This window comes from Haplochromis burtoni, unplaced genomic scaffold (assembly GCF_018398535.1).
Source record: "Haplochromis burtoni strain Fernald_Lab_line unplaced genomic scaffold, NCSU_Asbu1 Contig_36, whole genome shotgun sequence".
Taxonomy (NCBI): Eukaryota; Metazoa; Chordata; class Actinopteri; order Cichliformes; family Cichlidae; genus Haplochromis; species Haplochromis burtoni.
The window spans coordinates 2,776,524-2,797,528 of record NW_024582397.1 but is presented as its reverse complement, the minus strand read 5'-3'; the positions used below and the strand labels follow the sequence as shown (position 1 = coordinate 2,797,528).

The following is a 21,005-nucleotide window of genomic DNA, read 5'->3' as shown; positions in this document are numbered from 1 at the left end:
CGAGGTTTTTCTTTTTTCGCTGATTAATAAATTACACCTGCTTGACTCAAAGAGAATAGGAAGGAAAGAATGATGCCACTATCAAATGACTCTAAATTACTTCATTTCATTACAAATCTACTTTTTTTATTTGTAATAGAATGAAAAAAATGTGGAATTTACCAAGTGGCATAATCAAAAACCTCCAACTATTTGATTTCTCAGTGCTGACAACAGGTGTGACGGTACTTCTTCGTCTGATTAATGCCAGACCTTTCTGTCTTGTCTGGAAAGAGAAGGTCAAGCAGAAGATGGTGAGCCTCTAGCACACCAGTGTGCCACCTTTCACTCCACGTCTGCCGGTGCGGGAGTCACAACAGGTCAATTTCTCTTTTTTTAATTTGTGATTATTTTCTTCATCTCAATTCTGATTCCACTCCACTGCCAATCTGTTTTAGTCCACTTAGTCTTGGTTAGTCCTTCCTCTGGGATTTTTTAGTGTCCCCTTTCTTAACATTCAATCAGAATCAGAATCAGAACTAGTTGTCTTTTAAGATGAAGGTAGGATTTCTTACTCACCCTCGGAAAATTCTTGCATTGCTAGTTGCTTAAAAAAGAGGCAACTGTCAATGATGCAGTTTCAGTGAATGCAGTACATCTGGACAAGGAAATTGTGTGATGTGCTCTGCTCCTGAACAATGTCTCTTGATTGTGGCACTTAGTTCGGGTGAGGTTTGGCAGAAATCATCACGGGGAAATTGTGGATGCCTTTGCTGCTCCTGGATATAACCCCCTATTTTCTTGATGAAAGTACCCGAAGTCCAATCTCAGTTTAGCAACGCTTTCGGGAAGAAATGCCTCGAAGTTCACCTGAGGCAGTTTTACCAAGCCTACTTCTGCTACCCAAACCACTAGAGGGAGCATTCAACTGAAAAAAGATGAAGGGTTTAACAGTGCAACAACTGGATCCTCACTCTGAGCAACTTTATAATGGTTCTCCCAAACATTCAGTTACTAAACATCTCTTTCTAACTGTTTATGCAGTGGGTGGATGAAATCAGAGTTTTCTACTGCACGATGGTGTCCATTAGAAAAGTGGTGTGGGAGCTGAGAGGGAAATGTGGGAAATGGTGATTTCCAAGACGGCATAGGTCTTATCAAATGGAAATAAAACACTTAACTGATTGAGTGATTCTTGGATTTCATCGCTTGGTGCACTTGAAATCTGTAAATCAAAATTTTATTTCAGGGATCTTACATCAGTATCATCTCGAATTAATATAAATATTCAGATAATCTGAAGAGAATGGGAAGCAATCCACCCTCGGACAGCACAGAAGTCCAGCATGACATATCAGCATAGTGACATACGGATGCCCGTGTGGCCACACTAATTATTGTCAGCGACTGGGAGTGATATGGACTCGAAGAGAAATGCAACGTCCTGCCCTTCTACATCTCGAATAGTGGGAGTCATGAACCGCTGCAAGGTGACGCGTCCTCTGATTTCCACCGAAACTTCAACCTAGACACGGCGTGTTATTAATCATCACCCGAAACGCCGTCAAACTGCACCAGCTCCTTTTCCTATCAAACAGCAGGATCGGGACCATCTTGCGCAGTGTTACGGCGGACGGAGCAAGCGGTGGCGGCCACTCCGGGGAATGTCGATTGGCCGTCAGTCCTGACATCGGCCTCTTCTGATCTCAGACAGCAGCCAAATGGGGTAGAGTACACAGCATTTCAAAACACTGTCACTGCCGAGACATGCTAGCTGTTCGCACATATTTCGGAGCTGTCTTCGTAACGTGTGGACCCGCATAACTTTCCCTTCCTTTTAGGAAGTCTTCGGGTCGCTAGCAAGCCAATAACAAAGTTCAAATCCCATTAGCTAGCACTGGTTCGCTTGCAGATGTGTGCTACGGCAACGTCAGCTTACGAGCAAGTAGCCTAGCGAAGACATGAATTAGCATGCTAAGTTAGCCCGTGGACCTGGCTGGCGCACCAAGTCTCCACTCAGGGGCTCTGGCTGGGGTTCACATCAGGGGCATGTGTCCTTAAATTCTCCTAACAAGAATGCGATGCTTGGCCAACTTTATGTTTCACTGGTCCCCGTGTGCCGATGGGGACACTTTAATGCAGATGTGTAAATTACCAATATTAGCTTGACCGCTAGCTAATCTGAGAGTCTAAGCCAAAGCTGCATTTGAATGGTTTTTGTGCTAAACAGCTAAACCGTGTTCAGTGGGTGACAGGCTGCGTAACGATACCTGTCACTTAAACACAGGCTCAGCGGGGGCATGTAGAGCACGACATGCCGCTAATATCCCCGCTGCTCAACTATTACTGTCTGTCACTTTACTGTTACCCCATTCAGCGTTATTTTAATTTAGGAAAATGACCATTGTTTTAAAATGTTTTTACTTTAATAGGCACGCTTGCTGCGCTGTGATTCAGTTACACAACGGCTACAGAAGCGTGTTATAACAAGATTTGTATATTAATACAATTACAACAGGCGTGACATGGTAAAAACACAACGGCAATTCTAGTTTTATAGCTAATTGCGTTGACGCGGGTGCCAAGTGTTTGCATAATTGTTTAGGGACACACTCTTTGCCCCTCACCTGTTTATCTTCACCACTCTCTCTCTTTCTCTCTGTATGTCCGCATATGTCATATATATTTCTGTATGCATGTGTGCTTGATCTCAAGTATAAAACTTATAGCATCCCATGGTCCTGCCAGTTCAGCCTGTTGAATATGGGGTGACAGTAAAGCAGTTACTTCATACTAAGGCTTTTCTCTTTTTGGTACATAGCCTCTGCTCATGTGTGCACTGGCACTTCATGCTGTGTGTGTATCTACAATATCCTGGTGAGCTATATATAGCACCTAACAGAGTTTGCAACTTGATCCGAATTGTCTTTCAGGGCTTCAGTACCCTCTGTGTTTCTTTCCATTGGAAGTGAAACATCTCTCAGCATCTTTTCTTTTCCTTTTTAAAAAAAAAATGCTATATATGTCTTTACCTGAAGATTAGTCCACAGCCTACCTGTAGACCTTCATTGACTCAAGCCTGGTTTTTTTTTTTTTTGTTTTTAAATGTGTTTTGTCCTTTGGGGCTGTCTAAATGAGGCTGTAGTGGATAATGATGGAAATCTTGTGCAAGGCAATTAATCCACTATGTAAGGGCATAATGAACGAAATATTATTGGTGTTGTTTTTCACTACATGCGCAGCGCTTGACAAAATACATGGACGTTTTGGTACTCGGGCACACTTAGAAGCACACGCATAAAACAAGTGACAGTGCCAGTGATGATTTGGCAGTCTTTCTGTAACAGTAGAAAGGAAAGAAAGCATAAGTAAGCATGTATGCATTCATTGATTATATTCTAGGCATGAATGAAAAGTCTATTTCCTGTCTCCCTTTTAGTCCAGAGTTGATTTGAATGAATGCGTTCAAGCAGACACAGATTTGGTGAGCTGCTGACAAAGTGTTTCTTATCTGGTTAGGTGATCTGAGAACTTTGGGGTGAGTTACAGGGAGCGCTGCGAAGGTGAGCTATGAAAGAATAATGTGACATTGAGAACATTTCCACACCACTGAATATACTAAGACACTTTAGTACCAGAATCTATAGACTAGTAGGGGAAAAACTGGGCAAATCCTCAGTCGAAATGAAAGTGCACTACGACTCAGGTGTGTAGTTCACGTTAATGTCACAGAGCTGTTGTTTCTGTGCCTTTTCTCTGTGCTTATCTTTTGCATGTTTTGCATACAGTCCTGTCAGTGGATCATACTGACCAGTGTGTGCTGGTTCTCAAAGCTCTCAAATGACATCAATACCCTTTGCTCACACCAGGCACACTCAGAGCTGTGCATTCAGGCTCTTTAACTTTAGTTTGTCCGGTCAGGTGAAAACAATGCCATTTGAACTCTGCACAGCATAACAACAGTGAGTGTGAAGGTGTTAGTCCTTTCCTGGGATGCCGCTTAGACGTGACAGGGGAATTTGAAGCAACTACAGGTTAGATGATTTAAACTGTATCGTTGCATTGATGCAGAAACATAGTTTATAAGGCCAGTGATATTCTGGATGATTTAAAGAGGAAGATATTTTTTTTTTAATCAAACTAAATATTTATGATACAAAACCAATTGCAGAAGTGCTCCCACGCTTCATCATTGCTGAGCCTTACATGCTTCCTTTTCCAATCACTCTTGAACTTTGGCCAGATCTAACATTTACTATAATTTAGACAGCAAAAGCCAGACATGTGCAAAAGCTTAGATGATCTGGAGGTAATTTCCCACCTTGAGTCCAGTATTTACACATCAGCTTGTTTAATCCAGGTGGACTTTCCTCTGGGTTTTCTTTCTTTCTTCTCTGGACAGTCACCTTTCTGCTTCTACCTCTGACCAGCTAAAGGTTGTAGTGATAAGATTTTTTAAAGTTTCTCATTCTAGAACTTCTGTGTACTAATTTAGTTAAAGGGTAAATTGTTAAGGTCTTGTTTTGTTTAGTGTATACTTTTGGTTCACTGCTTTTTTGGGGAATAAATCTTCTAATGGTCTCCAGAGGGACACCAATTGGCTTTGAGTTCTGTTACCATCCATTTTCTGTTGTTTATCTAAGTTTGGCTTTTTGGGGGCAGTAGTCTAAACAAAGATGCCCAGGCCTCCCTCTCCTAGGCCACCTCTCTTTCTGCTTTTCTGGGAGGACATCAAGACTGTTGCAGCAGAGAGACGCAATCAATCCAGGGTGTCCTGGGTTTGTCCCGAGTCTTCTCCTTCTCTTCTAATAGGTGACCAGGGGCCATTCTACTCAGATTTCCAAAACACCTCAACCGTCTCCTTTCAGTGTAGATGAGTACCAGTCTACTACCTGCCTGCCTTTCTTCTGAATGACTGAACTCTTCTTTGGGTAAATCTTATCATCAAGATGGTGAGTGTAAGAGTTGTGTGGACCTCCACGCGACTGCTCTGACTTATCCACCGAGACTTTATCTTACGATGCACCACCTGCTTACCAGATGGCGGAGGTCAAAGAAGTATATCAGGAATGACATGACTGACTCCATCAGTCTGTGTCTTTGTCTGCCACAGAGTGCAATCCTTCAGACACCCTTAAAAGGAATTCAACAGATCTAAAAAGTTAGATGTTATTGTATGCTGCATGATATTTGTTGCATAAAACTTATTTTCATTTAGATCGTCCTTGACCTGCATGGACAAACATTGTGTCTGGTTGCACAGAGTGGCCATCCTCTCCTGTGCAGACTGGGAAATGTGTGTTCAGCTAGACACTGAATGGCTTCTGTCCCTCAGTCTTCCATTTCCAGCTGCTTCTGTGCTGTAATGCCTGCCTTCTGTCTATACTGAGGCTGCAGTTCAGCCTTTTTCTTTGCTCCAGTTGGCTTTCTTCCCAGAATGTGCTGGAAAGGATACAACCCTTGACCCTCTGTACAAAATGAGCCCAGAATTTCCTTATCCGTGAGCTGAGGAAAAACTGCGAATTGAAAACCATGAAAAGATTTCCAAACTGTGAAGGTCTTTGTCTGATCTACGTGTGAAATGTTTACATTTCCAGGCATTAGCAGCTCAGACTACACGTGAATCAAGCATGTGAAATATCCACCCTGTCTCTGGCACATGAACTGAGGTCATCCTTCCTGTTGTCACTGTTCAGTTAGGCCTGTTATATGAAAAGGCAGCATAGCAGGGGATTGCTAACAAATACTCCACCTACCTCAAAATTATCACCAGCCAATCCATGAAATTAATCTTTCTACAACTGCAATACACAAAAGAGTTCTGAGTTCACAGATTGAGAAAATGAAACTTGATCTTTATTTTAGAAACTAACCAAAAGCTTAAAATAGCAGAGACTACCTTCTCTTATCTCTACATGAATTTAGCTTTCTTCAAAGCATTAACCAAATGTTTTAGAGTTTTACAAGTTACTTGTACACAGTAGGCTGTTATTTGAAAGCATCTATCATCCAGTAACTTGGTTTTCCATTGAATACTCAGATGATGCCTGTTAATGTTCTTTAGATGGTCTAATCCATTAACTGCTAAACTATTCAAACTCTAAAGCTTTGTTTTGGGGTTTTCCAATTTTAGTGCTGCAGAAATCCTTCGGTGTGTGTGTATAATAACTGGATTCTTATACATTTGCACATGTGTATCTGTACACATAAGGGAGACAAGTTAAAGGAAAGACTTGAACTCTTGCATTCCTTTTATTGATAGGGATGGTTGCTCTATTATTCTGTAGAATAATTGTCCTTGTAGAAAGTGGCTCTGCAAAGCAATACAACATGTTCAGAGTATTCACCTTTACCCTATGATGAAACATTCCTATCCTGATGGGAGTGGCTTTTTCCTGGATGACATTACCCTCCTTCAGAGAGCATCATGTTCATGGGTTTAGCATTGAAAATTATGTGAATCATATCATTTGGCCTTTGCATTCAGCAGACCTCAGTCCAATTGAATGCTTATGGAAGATCTTTGTATTACCGCTGCTATAATCAAGAGGGAAGACGTATCTTTTGGAAGAATTGTCTTGCATCACTGCAGTAGAGTTCCAGAGACTTTAAGACTCAATGTCAATATGCACCGGAGCTCTTTTTGCAGCATGTGGTGGCTAAACATCTTATTTAAAATCCATATGATTTTTGCCCCATATAATTCGTTACTTGTTACATCACGGTAAGTTAGAAAACAAAAGAGGAAGTGTTTGTCTTCAGACAACTTCCGTTGAAGTGAACAGTTGTTGTTTTTTTTGTAGCCTTTGCACTATTGCAGGACCTTTGCTCTGCACATGGTTAGTCTATATTTATACTGTGCTGTGACATGTTTTGTTTCCATGGCAATCTGCCACAACAGTGCCTGTCACCTGTGCGCTGTCCCACAATGCACTGCAGTTTACTGCTAGAAGTACTATAAGCAGAGTGACAGTTGAGAATGCAGCACTGAATAGCACAGAGTTAAAATCTGTGGATAAACTTTTTCCACATGTAAACACGTCTATTTTTTTTCCCCTTTTAATCAAAGGTTAGAGAAGCAGTATCCTCATTTTTTTTTTAACAGGAGATAAGGGCAGGAGGAGGAATGGAAAGACTTTTGCAGCAAAGACTATAAACAGAAAGAAACGCATACCAATATCATTGAATATGGTCAGTAATTCATAAATGGGGAGTTTAGGAATTATTGGGGAGAGCTCTAAACAGAAATTCCAAAAATGCAGTGTTCATTTATCCCTGTTTCCTCCAGGCAAACTTCTGAATAAGTTCTGTTTGTTCCTTTTTTGCATGCATTGCCATATGGCAAAAATATGTTGTCCTTCAAAAATGGGAAATCTGACTTTCCTGCCTCTGTGCAGAACACACACAAATCAGCGACATCACCACTACATTTATTTATTTATTTTTTTAACTTTTTGAACATTATCAGTAGTTTCTTTGATGATATGCTGCCATTTTTTTTCCATCATCAGATATGGATAGTGATTTCCAATTAAATAACCTTTTAATGTTTGAGACCCAAGTGGATAATATGTATATGAACACATTTTTAAATTGGTTTGTATTGCAGCAGAAGCTTGCAAAATTGGAAATGTCATTCACTAGAGAAAGTTTAAAGGCTGAGATTTAACATGTACTGATCGCTGTCACTCAAAAGTAGTTTGACATTACTGGTCACACTTGGTTTTTTCTTTAGTGAAAATTGGCAGGAACTTGATGGCTGATTCAACATATTTAAGCCTAAGAGAGCACTTATCATCATCCCTGTTAATTTTCTAAAGTTGCATGGCTTGCAGATCAATTTGGCTGCTGGAGGCTGACAAAGCAATGTTGTATTTGCCTTTCAGCTTTGTGTCGTCCCTTTGATTGTTTTTTTTTTTTTCTTTCTTTTGCATTTAATTGTCCAACATTTAATTGGAGTATCAGTTGTGATAGGTGGAACATGACTCCAAAAGGCATCAAGTAAAAAAGGAGTTATACTTTGCAAAATTTTAGAGAAGCCTTTCTTTTAATTTTCTTTTATTGTGCACAGTCTTGAATGGGTACCCCTTTCACTGTCACTCTGTGACAGTGTTTACAAAGATTTCCATTCTTACATGCTTTGTTAAAGCTATGGCTTTTTCACAGTTGCCATTAGTGAAGGCCAGTGTTATAAATATAATGACTTCTCAAATTATTCCAGGAATCAGCACCTTAGGCTCCCTTAAGTAGTTGTCCAAACACTGAAGAAGAAAAAACTCTCCACAAACCAGGAGAAAGCAGTAAGAAGATTTCAATTCAATTTTATTTATGTAGCGCCAAATCACAACAAAAGTCACCTCAAGGTGCTTCATAGGTACAGAGAAAAACCCAACAATCATGACCCCCTATGAGCAAGCACTTTGGCGACAGTGGGAAGGAAAAACTCCCTTTTAACAGGAAGAAACCTCCGGCAGAACCAGGCTCAGGGAGGGGCGGGGTCATCTGCTGCGACCGGTTGGGGTGAGAGAAGGAAGACAGGATAAAGATAGCTTGGTGGATTCTTTGTGTCGTCCAGAATGGATTCTTGCTGCCAAAGGGGATGTTAACAGGCCATTTGGCACACTGTTACAATGGCGAGTGTCCATATTAAACTATTTATTATAACCAAAGTTTAATATAATGAAGTCATCATATGTAGAAGTAATTCTATGAGCCAAAAGCTTGGATTTCAGACTTCTCCAAATACTCCATGTATTGCTTCTTCATTGGTTTTTCTTCTACTATTGGAAGTGTATGATATCAAAGAGAGTAAATATCATGAAAAGGTCACCTAATGCTGAACGCGATAGTCCCACCCATCTGCTGTTCAAACCTTCCATTTTTGAGAGGTAGCCAATCAAACGTTTAATGAGAATTAAAATTGCAGCTTGGTTGAGAGCTTAGACGAATTGAGGACCTGCAGAGCAGGATAAATAAATAGTACTTTTGATGTGTGAATAATGCAAAGCTATTCTAGTAACTCAATCTTATGCATTTTGGAAATCCTATACTTTGCTATCCACAGTAACACTTTATATATTATCTGTATCTGCAATATTTTTTTTCCTCTTTTTATATCAATTTCACTATTTCAAACATCATCACAGTATGTCCCAGTCAAACTGTTCCTGCACCCCCCTCCTTCACTGTAATGATTGGGTGTCATAGTTATTTACACATTCTCAATTAAATGCCTTCAAGGCTGTCTGGGTTATGTCACTTTTAATAAAATTTTTCACGGCCCGTTATAGAGCTCACCGGTAGATTCACCAATAGAAATCTTCTGAAAGAGACACCGTGTCTAACTCTGGGGAAAGCGGTTAGTGGTGATAAGGGTGACAATTTGGGGCTTGTTTACAACCTTTGTGTATGGAGTTGTGCATGTTGGAGCCACATTAACGCACATTTGTGACACACATTTAACTTAAAAGCACCATCTCCAGCAGAGCATGCCAACATACAAAAAAAACATATTAGAAAATACTTTAAATCCAGTTATTGTAAAGGAATATGGACAGATGATTAGATTTAGTCTATGTATTTTGGTGAGAATTTATTTGAAGAGAGAATCTATCATTAGGAGAAGCCACAGTAATCATTTCCACTTCCAAAAGAGTTACTGACATGATCCTTACAACTTGCATTTATACTTTCTAACCTCCCCTTTTCTAGACCTTTGCCAGTATATCATGCAAGGCAAGGTTTTAAGTTGAATTAGTCCTTCACAGAAGCGATGTTATGTGAAGTCACACAGGTTGTGTTAGCCGTGACCTTGCTGTAAGGTGGAGCACAGAGCGGCAAATCACATTAAACTTGGTTTCCTTCTCTTAGACTACATTTTGACTGGCGCCAAGTGCAAATGCAGTTTGTTAAACAGCTAATGTCTAAAAAGTCAGTTTAACTGTATGTGCTCGTGCCTCACACACATTATTCATTCATTAGTACTGTTAAACACTTTGGCCTCTGTTTACTGCTGGTGATCAACAGAGCAGCACTGTGTATTCGTATTTAGTTCTCTCCGTGACCTTGCAGGGCTGCACATGGGTAAAGATTGCATTGAGGCTTTCTGCCAGACTCTCCAAGAAATGGCTAACGTTATTGAAAGGGTTGTATTTTAACCCAGTCATCTTTTCCCAAGCCCAACCTTGTGTTTTTATTGCCTAATCTGGAATAAACTGAAACTGAAAATCAGCTGGAGCAGAAGTTTGTAGAATTTGCAGAACCGTGGCAACAGTGTCTTTTGTGGCCGCTTGCAGTGGTGTGTTAAATCTTCTGGGCACGTGAACACAACAGGTGAAAAGTAGTAATACAGCGGCTCAACTGCTGATACAGCAAACACAAGGATCTAAATAAAAACCAGAATTTATACTGTCTGCAATAAACGGGCAACTCGGTGTAACAGAAACTAGTGTTGCCATCTGTTTTACTGAACTGATAACATAAACCTTTTGACACGCAGCTAAACCTCTGATGCAATGAGATGACTTGTCTTAGGAGCAAAAAGTACTAAGCTGACAGCTAACAACCAAACATGAAGCAAGACACAGCAGTCACAGCAGTTTGACTGTAAACTGATGCTAAAATGTTAAACTATGCTGAGCTCATACAGTAAAGCCAAGTTTAAGCTTTTCCTTTTTTAATTTATTTTTTTAGACATTTTAGACATTTCAGATCTAATTGATTGTACAGTGATCAAAAGTAGTTAGCAGCTAGAAAGACTTGTGACCCACACTAGCTTTAGTTATATACACAATACATTACCTCTGATTGATGTATACTCAGAAAAACTCGTGTTATGGTGAAATTTAGCGTGGAAGTACAGCAAAGAGCATCTGAAAAAAGAATAAATGAAAAAAAAAATGCTGAAAAATAGAATATAGCAAGCATCTTCTACACTCACAGTCAAATTCCTTTTGGCAAATATATTCAAAACACTCAGCAAACCTCGAGCCTTAACTGAGAGAAATGATGTTTGTTTCCCTTAATTTCTGAAAGAATGTAAGAGCATATGTGTGAGTGTGATGGCCTCAGTTATGTGCATTTATCTTGCATATATTGGCTTTACATGTAAACATCATGTGTTGTGGATTTTAAAAACTCATTGAATTATTCCCCTTGCTTGTTTGGAGCACAAATTGAACGCAGCTGGACAAGATCCAATTTTCAAACTGAATTTGCTTCTCAAACAAGTTGTGCAAATGTCAAATGGGGAACATTTTCCTTACCACATTAGACCTCGCTTTTGCATAAGCACGTGTCCAGCTGACACTTGACTTTAAAAGCAATGGAAAAAGGTTGGTTTGTGCACAAGACAAACTTTTATGAGCTTTTACTCAATCTATTTGCATACACAAGCATTCGCTAAATATTATGAACACATTACTTTGATGCAAATCAACACTATAAATGACTTCCTCTATTAGCTACAGTACGAGGACAGGTTAAACAAAAGCTGAAATTTATAGCTTTTATGAAGGTAGGCTGGTTGGCAGTATTGCAGTATAACAGAGTGCATTAGTTGAAACTAAGCTGGGATCTTCAGAGTCTTGGAACACTGGCATATTTGAAAAGAGGCACTTCAAATATAGACACACTTCCTGTCAGTCTCCATCAGTCCACTGAGTGAGCATTTCATTTAAATAGCTGCCTAGACAGACTTAGTTGTTGACATTCTTGGATGACTGAGCAGAATTGTTTATGAATAGCAGAATTTCAAAGTTGGGTGAATGATTTGGATATTTAGATGCTGAAAGAATTTATTTGATTGTGTACCAAAGTGTTCTTTTCTCTTTAATTACTGTTGTATTTTATGGAAAGTGTAAAATGAGTACTATTATGCCTTTTTTGTTTTGGGTTTTTTAATTTTTTTCCCCCCCACAACATTAGAAAGGAAAGTGCATGTACTTGTGTGTAATCTTGAGTCGTTGAGGAGCAACTACCAAGCTGAAACCCCGTGCACGGTCACTGCATTAGCTTTTGCATGTGCTAACTATGAAGCTGGCAGGGCCCTGTAACTATTTATACCGCCATGCGACAGAGTCATTTTTAACATATGTTGCAGCATCTCTCTCAATATAATCAGGGAATCTCTGAGCTGATGCCTGCTTATGCTTAATTTTGTGTCACCACCCAAAATCCCCATTTTATTACAAAATGAGCCCAGAATTTCCTTATCCGTGAGCTGAGGAAAAACTGCGAATTGAAAACCATGAAAAGATTTCCAAACTGTGAAGGTCTTTGTCTGATCTACGTGTGAAATGTTTACATTTCCAGGCATTAGCAGCTCAGACTACACGTGAATCAAGCATGTGAAATATCCACCCTGTCTCTGGCACATGAACTGAGGTCATCCTTCCTGTTGTCACTGTTCAGTTAGGCCTGTTATATCAAAAGGCAGCATAGCAGGGGATTGCTAACAAATACTCCACCTACCTCAAAATTATCACCAGCCAATCCATGAAATTAATCTTTCTACAACTGCAATACACAAAAGAGTTCTGAGTTCACAGATTGAGAAAATGAAACTTGATCTTTATTTTAGAAACTAACCAAAAGCTTAAAATAGCAGAGACTACCTTCTCTTATCTCTACATGAATTAGCTTTCTTCAAAGCATTAACCAAATGTTTTAGAGTTTACAAGTTACTTGTACACAGTAGGCTGTTATTTGAAAGCATCTATCATCCAGTAACTTGGTTTTCCATTGAATACTCAGATGATGCCTGTTAATGTTCTTTAGATGGTCTAATCCATTAACTGCTAAACTATTCAAACTCTAAAGCTTTGTTTTGGGGTTTTCCAATTTTAGTGCTGCAGAAATCCTTCGGTGTGTGTATAATAACTGGATTCTTATACATTTGCACATGTGTATCTGTACACATAAGGGAGACAAGTTAAAGGAAAGACTTGAACTCTTGCATTCCTTTTATTGATAGGGATGGTTGCTCTATTATTCTGTAGAATAATTGTCCTTGTAGAAAGTGGCTCTGCAAAGCAATACAACATGTTCAGAGTATTCACCTTTACCCTATGATGAAACATTCCTATCCTGATGGGAGTGGCTTTTTCCTGGATGACATTACCCTCCTTCAGAGAGCATCATGTTCATGGGTTTAGCATTGAAAATTATGTGAATCATATCATTTGGCCTTTGCATTCAGCAGACCTCAGTCCAATTGAATGCTTATGGAAGATCTTTGTATTACCGCTGCTATAATCAAGAGGGAAGACGTATCTTTTGGAAGAATTGTCTTGCATCACTGCAGTAGAGTTCCAGAGACTTTAAGACTCAATGTCAATATGCACCGGAGCTCTTTTTGCAGCATGTGGTGGCTAAACATCTTATTTAAAATCCATATGATTTTTGCCCCATATAATTCGTTACTTGTTACATCACGGTAAGTTAGAAAACAAAAGAGGAAGTGTTTGTCTTCAGACAACTTCCGTTGAAGTGAACAGTTGTTGTTTTTTTTGTAGCCTTTGCACTATTGCAGGACCTTTGCTCTGCACATGGTTAGTCTATAATTATACTGTGCTGTGACATGTTTTGTTTCCATGGCAATCTGCCACAACAGTGCCTGTCACCTGTGCGCTGTCCCACAATGCACTGCAGTTTACTGCTAGAAGTACTATAAGCAGAGTGACAGTTGAGAATGCAGCACTGAATAGCACAGAGTTAAAATCTGTGGATAAACTTTTTCCACATGTAAACACGTCTATTTTTTTTCCCCTTTTAATCAAAGGTTAGAGAAGCAGTATCCTCATTTTTTTTTTAACAGGAGATAAGGGCAGGAGGAGGAATGGAAAGACTTTTGCAGCAAAGACTATAAACAGAAAGAAACGCATACCAATATCATTGAATATGGTCAGTAATTCATAAATGGGGAGTTTAGGAATTATTGGGGAGAGCTCTAAACAGAAATTCCAAAAATGCAGTGTTCATTTATCCCTGTTTCCTCCAGGCAAACTTCTGAATAAGTTCTGTTTGTTCCTTTTTTGCATGCATTGCCATATGGCAAAAATATGTTGTCCTTCAAAAATAGGAAATCTGACTTTCCTGCCTCTGTGCAGAACACACACAAATCAGCGACATCACCACTACATTTATTTTTTTTTAAACTTTTTGAACATTATCAGTAGTTTCTTTGATGATATGCTGCCATTTTTTTTCCATCATCAGATATGGATAGTGATTTCCAATTAAATAACATTTTAATGTTTGAGACCCAAGTGGATAATATGTATATGAACACATTTTTAAATTGGTTTGTATTGCAGGCAGAAGCTGCAAAATTGGAAATGTCATTCACTAGAGAAAGTTTAAAGGCTGAGATTTAACATGTACTGATCGCTGTCACTCAAAAGTAGTTTGACATTACTGGTCACACTTGGTTTTTTCTTAAGTGAAAATTGGCAGGAACTTGATGGCTGATTCAACATATTTAAGCCTAAGAGAGCACTTATCATCATCCCTGTTAATTTTCTAAAGTTGCATGGCTTGCAGATCAATTTGGCTGCTGGAGGCTGACAAAGCAATGGTGTATTTGCCTTTCAGCTTTGTGTTGTCCCTTTGATTTTTTTTTTTTTTTTTCTTTTCTTTCTTTTTGAATTTAATTGTCCAACATTTAATTGGAGTATCAGTTGTGATAAGTGGAACATGACTCCAAAAGGCATCAAGTAAAAAAGGAGTTATACTTTGCAAAATTTTAGAGAAGCCTTTCTTTTAATTTTTTTTTTTATTGTGCACAGTCTTGAATGGGTACCCCTTTCACTGTCACTCTGTGACAGTGTTTACAAAGATTTCCATTCTTACATGCTTTGTTAAAGCTATGGCTTTTTCACAGTTGCCATTAGTGAAGGCCAGTGTTATAAATATAATGACTTCTCAAATTATTCCAGGAATCAGCACCTTAGGCTCCCTTAAGTAGTTGTCCAAACACTGAAGAAGAAAAAACTCTCCACAAACCAGGAGAAAGCAGTAAGAAGATTTCAATTCAATTTTATTTATATAGCGCCAAATCACAACAAAAGTCGCCTCAAGGCGCTTCATAGATACAGAGAAAAACCCAACAATCATATGACCCCCTATGAGCAAGCACTTTGGCGACAGTGGGAAGGAAAAACTCCCTTTTAACAGGAAGAAACCTCCGGCAGAACCAGGCTCAGGGAGGGGCGGGGCCATCTGCTGCGACCGGTTGGGGTGAGAGAAGGAAGACAGGATAAAGATAGCTTGGTGGATTCTTTGTGTCGTCCAGAATGGATTCTTGCTGCCAAAGGGGATGTTAACAGGCCATTTGGCACACTGTTACAATGGCGAGTGCCCATATTAAACTATTTATTATAACCAAAGTTTAATATAATGAAGTCATCATATGTAGAAGTAATTCTATGAGCCAAAAGCTTGAATTTCAGACTTCTCCAAATACTCCATGTATTGCTTCTTCATTGGTTTTTCTTCTACTATTGGAAGTGTATGATATCAAAGAGAGTAAATATCATGAAAAGGTCACCTAATGCTGAACGCGATAGTCCCACCCATCTGCTGTTCAAACCTTCCATTTTTGAGAGGTAGCCAATCAAACGTTTAATGAGAATTAAAATTGCAGCTTGGTTGAGAGCTTAGACGAATTGAGGACCTGCAGAGCAGGATAAATAAATAGTACTTTTGATGTGTGAATAATTCAAAGCTATTCTAGTAACTCAATCTTATGCATTTTGGAAATCCTATACTTTGCTATCCACAGTAACACTTTATATATTATCTGTATCTGCAATATTTTTTTTCCTCTTTTTATATCAATTTCACTATTTCAAACATCATCACAGTATGTCCCAGTCAAACTGTTCCTGCACCCCCCTCCTTCACTGTAATGATTGGGTGTCATAGTTATTTACACATTCTCAATTAAATGCCTTCAAGGCTGTCTGGGTTATGTCACTTTTAATAAAATTTTTCATGGCCCGTTATAGAGCTCACCGGTAGATTCACCAATAGAAATCTTCTGAAGGAGACACCGTGTCTAACTCTGGGGAAAGCGGTTAGTGGTGATAAGGGTGACAATTTGGGGCTTGTTTACAACCTTTGTGGATGGAGTTGTGCATGTTGGAGCCACATTAATGCACATTTGTGACACACATTTAACTTAAAAGCACCATCTCCAGCAGAGCATGCCAACATACAAAAAAACCATATTAGAAAATACTTTAAATCCAGTTATTGTAAAGGAATATGGACAGATGATTAGATTTAGTCTATGTATTTTGGTGAGAATTTATTTGAAGAGAGAATCTATCATTAGGAGAAGCCACAGTAATCATTTCCACTTCCAAAAGAGTTACTGACATGATCCTTACAACTTGCATTTATACTTTCTAACCTCCTTTTCTAGAGCTTTGCCAGTATATCATGCAAGGCAAGGTTTTAAGTTGAATTAGTCCTTCACAGAAGCGATGTTATGTGAAGTCACACAGGTTGTGTTAGCCGTGACCTTGCTGTAAGGTGGAGCACAGAGCGGCAAATCACATTAAACTTGGTTTCCTTCTCTTAGACTACATTTTGACTGGCGCCAAGTGCAAATGCAGTTTGTTAAACAGCTAATGTCTAAAAAGTCAGTTTAACTGTATGTGCTCGTGCCTCACACACATTATTCATTCATTAGTACTGTTAAACACTTTGGCCTCTGTTTACTGCTGGTGATCAACAGAGCAGCACTGTGTATTCGTATTTAGTTCTCTCCGTGACCTTGCAGGGCTGCACATGGGTAAAGATTGCATTGAGGCTTTCTGCCAGACTCTCCAAGAAATGGCTAACGTTATTGAAAGGGTTGTATTTTAACCCAGTCATCTTTTCCCAAGCCCAACCTTGTGTTTTTATTGCCTAATCTGGAATAAACTGAAACTGAAAATCAGCTGGAGCAGAAGTTTGTAGAATTTGCAGAACCGTGGCAACGGTGTCTTTTGTGGCCGCTTGCAGTGGTGTGTTAAATCTTCTGGGCACGTGAACACAACAGGTGAAAAGTAGTAATACAGCGGCTCAACTGCTGATACAGCAAACACAAGGATCTAAATAAAAACCAGAATTTATACTGTCTGCAATAAACGGGCAACTCGGTGTAACAGAAACTAGTGTTGCCATCTGTTTTACTGAACTGATAACATAAACCTTTTGACACGCAGCTAAACCTCTGATGCAATGAGATGACTTGTCTTAGGAGCAAAAAGTACTAAGCTGACAGCTAACAACCAAACATGAAGCAAGACACAGCAGTTTGACTGTAATATCACTGATGCTAAAATGTTAAACTATGCTGAGCTCATACAGTAAAGCCAAGTTTAAGCTTTTCCTTTTTTAATTTATTTTTTTAGACATTTTAGACATTTCAGATCTAATTGATTGTACAGTGATCAAAAGTAGTTAGCAGCTAGAAAGACTTGTGACCCACACTAGCTTTAGTTATATACACAATACATTACCTCTGATTGATGTATACTCAGAAAAACTCGTGTTATGGTGAAATTTAGCGTGGAAGTACAGCAAAGAGCATCTGAAAAAAGAATAAATGAAAAAAAAAATGCTGAAAAATAGAATATAGCAAGCATCTTCTACACTCACAGTCAAATTCCTTTTGGCAAATATATTCAAAACACTCAGCAAACCTCGAGCCTTAACTGAGAGAAATGATGTTTGTTTCCCTTAATTTCTGAAAGAATGTAAGAGCATATGTGTGAGTGTGATGGCCTCAGTTATGTGCATTTATCTTGCATATATTGGCTTTACATGTAAACATCATGTGTTGTGGATTTTAAAAACTCATTGAATTATTCCCCTTGCTTGTTTGGAGCACAAATTGAACGCAGCTGGACAAGATCCAATTTTCAAACTGAATTTGCTTCTCAAACAAGTTGTGCAAATGTCAAATGGGGAACATTTTCCTTACCACATTAGACCTCGCTTTTGCATAAGCACGTGTCCAGCTGACACTTGACTTTAAAAGCAATGGAAAAAGGTTGGTTTGTGCACAAGACAAACTTTTATGAGCTTTTACTCAATCTATTTGCATACACAAGCATTCGCTAAATATTATGAACACATTACTTTGATGCAAATCAACACTATAAATGACTTCCTCTATTAGCTACAGTACGAGGACAGGTTAAACAAAAGCTGAAATTTATAGCTTTTATGAAGGTAGGCTGGTTGGCAGTATTGCAGTATAACAGAGTGCATTAGTTGAAACTAAGCTGGGATCTTCAGAGTCTTGGAACACTGGCATATTTGAAAAGAGGCACTTCAAATATAGACACACTTCCTGTCAGTCTCCATCAGTCCACTGAGTGAGCATTTCATTTAAATAGCTGCCTAGACAGACTTAGTTGTTGACATTCTTGGATGACTGAGCAGAATTGTTTATGAATAGCAGAATTTCAAAGTTGGGTGAATGATTTGGATATTTAGATGCTGAAAGAATTTATTTGATTGTGTACCAAAGTGTTCTTTTCTCTTTAATTACTGTTGTATTTTATGGAAAGTGTAAAATGAGTACTATTATGCCTTTTTTGTTTTGGGTTTTTTAATTTTTTTCCCCCCCACAACATTAGAAAGGAAAGTGCATGTACTTGTGTGTAATCTTGAGTCGTTGAGGAGCAACTACCAAGCTGAAACCCCGTGCACGGTCACTGCATTAGCTTTTGCATGTGCTAACTATGAAGCTGGCAGGGCCCTGTAACTATTTATACCGCCATGCGACAGAGTCATTTTTAACATATGTTGCAGCATCTCTCTCAATATAATCAGGGAATCTCTGAGCTGATGCCTGCTTATGCTTAATTTTGTGTCACCACCCAAAATCCCCATTTTGAACCAAGAAATATACATTTAGTTCTCTGTATTAATTCTTTCTTTGACAGCTTGACTGTTGCATCACAAAAACAAACGACATCATGACGATGTGTCCTGTTTTACTGTATGCAAACAGTCGCGTATATAAAAACTGTGTGTGTGTGTGTGTGTGTGTGTGTGTGTGTGTGTGTGTGTGTGTGTGTGTGTGTGTGTGTGTGTCCAGTTGACTTTCAAAAGGCTGAGCATACTTTTTGCAGTCAGCCAATGAAATACTCAGGCCTGTAACCCCCCTCCCCCCTCCACACCTCCAACCACCACCACTATGCACCTTATGCTTGCATTTGTGTTGTGTGCTAGCAGTGTAGTGTGTTGTCATTTACTAAGGCACATGTATCTGAATTGCTACATAGAGTGTATCAATTTGTGCAGCTTTTGAAGTTACTTCTGCATTAGTTTCTTATTTTTGGGGGGCTATGTAATTGGTCAGTACGGCTGATTTATTAGTTTGGTAATGTGCAATTTATAAAGAAGCACTCCCCAGTTATATAACGAGCTAGAGGCTAGAGTATATTGGTCTATATACATTTCCAGAGTGTGTCAGCATGTTCTTTAGCACACTTCAGACTTGAATCTTAATTGAATGTATAATGAAACTCCATTATCTCTGCTCTTACCCATTATGGGAGGCTGAGTCTTATCAAATTTCAACTTGGGTGTGAAATTTATCAACATCTTTCATTAAAGGGCCAATATTTTAGAATTTGAGATGCATATGACAACACCATATTTGAAAACACCAGAAATAACTGTAGGAGACCGTATTTGATCAGGAAAGCCACAGTCTGTGTGACCAGATGGAGAGCTATAATCTTGTCAACATGAACAGAAAAGCTAGACAGCTAGATAGAATTTTCAAACCTGACAGAAATTAAATGAATAGGGATTTGATTTTTACTTTCTTTATTTCATTAATTGCACAGATGTCAGGTTGATCTGATTTATTGTACTTTTCAAATGTCACCATAATTAAGTACTTTATCATATCTCAAGCTTGACTTTTAAAAATATTATGCTTGTGTGGTGAGGTCACCATGTAATCAATGCAGATGACACCAAATAAAGTCAGTATTTGAACTTTGGAGAGTTGGATTATAACCCCATTTCCAAAAATGTAGAAATGCTTTGTAAAATGTAAATAATAGAATGCAATGATTGGCATTGTCAGAACATTTTTAGACATTATTATTATTATTATTATGATGATGATTATGATGATGATTGATTATTTATTTATTTAGCATAACAAATACTAATTCGGAATTGACTCAAAATCTGGATCAGACATGAAAAGCTAGATAATTGAAATCCATCCATCCATTCGCTTCCTCTTATCCTTTTCAGGGTCGCAAGGGGTGCTGGAGCCTATCCCAGCTGTCATAGGGCGAGAGCTGGGGTACACCCTGGACAGGTCACCAGTCTGTCACAGGGCAAGTTGAGAAGTGATTTAAAAAAAATAAAATAAAATGTTGAGATCTTTATCATTAAAAGACTCAGAGAATCAAAGACTGAAAACTATTATTGACAATATTGAATAGCTGTGATGTTCAGGTCTTCATGGTGCACTGTTAATATCATCAGTCACTTTGCTAGGTAATAATAATGGATTGGATTTATATAGTGCTTTTCTAGGCACCCAAAGCGCTTTACAATACCACTATTCATTCACTCTCACATTCATACACTGGTGGAGGCAGCTACAGTTGTAGCCACAGCTGCCCTGGGGCAGACTGACAGAAGCGAGGCTGCCATATCGCACCATCGGCCCCTCTGGCCAACACCAGTAGGCAAGTAGGGTAAAGTGTCTTGCCCAAGGACACAACGACCAGGACAGAGAGCCCAGGGATCGAACCGGCGACCTTCCGGTTACAGATGCGATTCCCAACCCCCTGAGCCAACCCCTGTTGCTTTCTAGAATAAACAAGTTGCTGGAAATATTTCTCTTGAGAATGTTTTGGTTCTTTTGGTCTATTTTAATTGTTTGGCTGCACATCCATGATGTGAATCTCTTGTACCTCCACATCCCGAAGATGCCCTATTGTATTAGCATGTGATGACTATAGAGTCCATTTGAATACAGTTAACTTGTTGCC

At 38.9% G+C, this 21,005-nt stretch overlaps 1 protein-coding gene across 2 annotated transcripts in view; it reads left to right on the top strand.

The window, feature by feature from the left end:
* The first annotated feature begins 265 nt into the window (after positions 1-265).
* The window catches only part of bcl9l (bcl9 like), a 35,918-nt gene continuing 15,178 nt past the window's right edge, over positions 266-21,005 (top strand). The window contains exon 1 of one of the 2 annotated variants that reach the window (XM_005936805.3): positions 266-359. The gene's annotated coding sequence lies outside the window, so the exon portion shown is untranslated. Of the gene's footprint in view, positions 360-1,280; positions 1,706-21,005 lie in introns of those variants that run through there. The other variant, XM_005936804.3, reaches the window with a different exon arrangement.